Here is a 3,636-nt window from a genome sequence, read left to right as displayed (position 1 = left end):
ATTGACTGTGACTGTGGTTGTGGCTGTGACTGTGACTGTTGCTGTGGCTGTGACTGTGACTGACTGTACCTGTGGCTGGAGTTGTAGCTGTTATTGTGGCTGACTATGACCGTGGCTGTGGCTATGACTGTGACTGTAATTGACTGTGATTGTGGTTGTGGCTGTGGCTGTGACTGTGACTGACTGTACCTGTGGCTGGAGTTGTAGCTGTTATTGTTGTTGACTATGACTGTGGCTGTGGCTGTGGCTGTGGCTGTGTCTCTGGTTGTGACTATGGCTGTGGCTGTGACTGACTATGGCTGTGGCTGTGGCTGTGACTATGTCAGTGACTGTGACTGACTGTGACTGTGGCTGTGACTGTGACAATGACTGTGACTGTAGCTGTGACTGAGGCTGGGGCTGTGGTTGTGGCTGTGGCTATGACTGTGACTGTGGCTGTGGCTGTGGCTGTGACTGTGGCTGTGACTGTGACTGACTGTGACTGTGGCTGTGACTATGTCAGTGACTGTGACTGACTGTGACTGTGGCTGTGACTGTGACTGTGACTGTGACTGTGACTGTGACTGTGGCTGTAGCTGTGACTGTGGCTGTGGCTGTGACTGTGACTGAATGTGACTGTGACTGTGGCTGTGACTATGTCAGTGTCTCTGACTGACTGTGACTGTGGCTGTGTCTCTGGTTGTGACTGTGGCTGTGGCTGTGACTGTAGCTGTGACTGTGGCTGTGACTATGTCAGTGACTGTGACTGACTGTGACTGTGACTGTGGATGTGGCTGCGGCTGTGACTGACTGTGACTGTGACTGTGACTGTGGCTGTGGCTGTGGCTATGGCTGTGACTGTGACTGTGACTGACTGTGACTGTGACTGTGACTGTGACTGTGACTGTGGCTGTGACTGACTGTGACTGTGGCTGTAGATGTGATTGTGGCTGTGGCTGTAGCTGTGACTGTGGCTGTGGCTGTGGCTGTGACTGTGACTGGGGCTGTGACTGTTACTGTGGCTGTGGCTGTGACTGTGACTGTGACTGGCTGTGACTATGTCTGTGTCTCTGGTTGTGACTATAACTGTGGCTGTGGTTGTTGCTGAGGCTGTGACTGTGACTGACTGTAACTGTGGTTAGGGTTGTAGCTGTGATTGTGACTAACTGTGACTGTGACTGTGGCTGTGACTATGTCAGTGACTGTGACTGACTGTGACTATATCTGTGTCTCTGGTTGTGACTGTGGCTGTGGCTGTGGCTATGGCTGTGACTGTGACTGACTGTGACTGTGGCTGTGGCTTTGACTGAGACTGTGACTGACTGTGACTGTGACTATGTCAGTGACTGTGGCTGACTGTGACTATGTCTGTGTCTCTGGTTGTGACTGTAACTGTGACTGTGGCTGTTGCTGAAGCTATGACTGTGACTGACTGTAACTGTGGTTAGGGTTGTAGCTGTGATTGTGACTGACTGTGGCTCTGACTGTCAATGACTGTGACTGACTGTGACTATGGCTGTGACTATGGCTATGGCTGTGATTGTGACTGTAACTGTGGCTGGGGTTGTAGCTGTGATTATGATTGACTGTGGCTGTGGCTGTGACTCTGACTCTGACTCTGACTGTGGCTGTGATTGACTGTGACTGTGGCTGTGACTGTGACTGTGGCTGTGGCTGTGGCTGTGGCTGTGGCTGTGGCTGTGACTGTGACTGTGACTGTGACTGTGACTGTGACTGTGACTGTGACTGTGACTGTGACTGCTGGGATGCTCTGGAGGCCTTAGTCACAGCCTCGGACTTCTTTTTGAAGGCCTAGGAGTACGAGTTCGATTTTGCGAGCAAAATTCTTGTGATCTTCTGCTTTGTCAGGCTTGGTTTGTGTCAACTCTGTTTACTGCACATACCCTTTCCCATGATACATCTGACTTAAAGCATATGCATGTCCAATTATAAGCATAAGGTAGTAAAAAGGAGCCTGCCCCTAAACATTGATTTTGAGGACACAGTTTACCTTACTGATAATGTACCCAAAACCAGTCTAGGTTTGATTGACTCACTATTCCTAATTTCAGGTTGTATCAGGATATGTTTGAACACACACACACACACACACACACACACACACACAGAGTTGCTAAGAGTTGCTAGGAAACTATAAGTCAGAGTGACTTATTAACTTTTGCATGCAGAGAGTGGATTACTGGGCCTCAGATTGTTAAGTACATTAATAGGAGCGATGCATGCCAAGTAGGGTCCTAGGTTTTACGCTATCCCTAGGTTTTCCTGCCTCAGAGTGACTGAGCTGGAAGCCCTTGAAAGCTAAGGGCAGTCTCCAGGGTGGATACACCCTGTTTCAGCTGGGGCTGAAGTTCTCAGAGACTGAGATCAAGCCCTGCAACCCTGCCCTGGCTTTCCCCAGGCTCCTGCCACATCCTGGGGAGCCCACACAGGTTGAGGTATCCCAGGGAGCTAAATGTTAGGAGGATTCAGCAGAATGGAACATTTTCATCTCAGAGGAAACTGCTACCTAACACCATGGCCCTGTGATTGTTGGCTGCTGAGCATGCGTGCTGGGATGTGGGGGAACTTTACCTTGAGATGTGGTGAGGGAGAAATGGCTCTGGACATTAGGCAGTTTGGGTCTTCCCAAATGCTGACCACAATGAGGTCCACAGGAGGTTGGGTGGAGCCACAAGGTCCAAAAGACAAGGCCAAGAGTGGTTCTCACAGCTCCCAGTGCACTGGCAAGCACTGCCCAGTGAGTTGGCTTCTGCATGGACTGTGCTGGTGAATCAGGTTGCTGGTCCCCGAAGCAGATTCAAGAGGCTGATGGAGTGATTTACTGTTGAACAGCCCAGCCCTGGAGACTCCCCTTAGTTAGCAAGGGTCACCCTCAGATGGGTATGGTGCCACTGTGCACAGGCTGCCCTTGGCTCTGAGCCCCTGATTCTATAGAAGTAGAGGTTCTATGGGCATTATCCCCTGAAGTTGATGAAAACCACAGATCTTACCAGGAAGGTAAGAAAGAGAGTTTATTCTGAGGTAAATATGAGTGACACAGATTCAGATCCTGTGAAAGCATGCTTCAGCAGTGAAGGAGTTTCATGATTTTTGATAGTAACAGTGTAAAAAGCCATGGATCTAGTCATGCCACATGTGTCTGGTGGAGGCATCAGGAGGAGGATGACAGCAAAGTGGGGGATATTCCGCTGTAGGTTTCTAACATTATCAATGACTATTTTAGCTTTGTAGTTGGTGCAAGCTGTGGCCTGCTACAAATACACACACACACACACACACACACACACCAAACTTACCTGATATTTGAAGGGATATAAGTCAGACAAATAGGATGTAAGTCAGTCACCAGCCATTAAAGAAACAAACAATAGCCCAAGATAACTTGGCTCTGGATGTGCAACCTTCCAGGTCCACAGTCACAAAGTTCTACTGAGTCAAGCACACTTGTAGAATCTTCCAAGAACTGGCATGGGAAGGTGGGGAAGGCTTTTTTCTGGGAATGCTAGTTTACAAAGGTAATCACAGAATAATTTCTGTAGCCCAAAACCCCTTCATTCATCACTATTCCATACGTGAGATTCTAAAATAACCTTCAAGAAGCTGTGTAAGTATTTTTCCCCTTAAGATTTCAGCTCA

The sequence above is a fragment of the Mus caroli genome, chromosome 5, assembly GCF_900094665.2.
Source record: "Mus caroli chromosome 5, CAROLI_EIJ_v1.1, whole genome shotgun sequence".
Classification (NCBI taxonomy): Eukaryota; Metazoa; Chordata; class Mammalia; order Rodentia; family Muridae; genus Mus; species Mus caroli.
Note: the sequence above shows the minus strand (reverse complement) of the source record.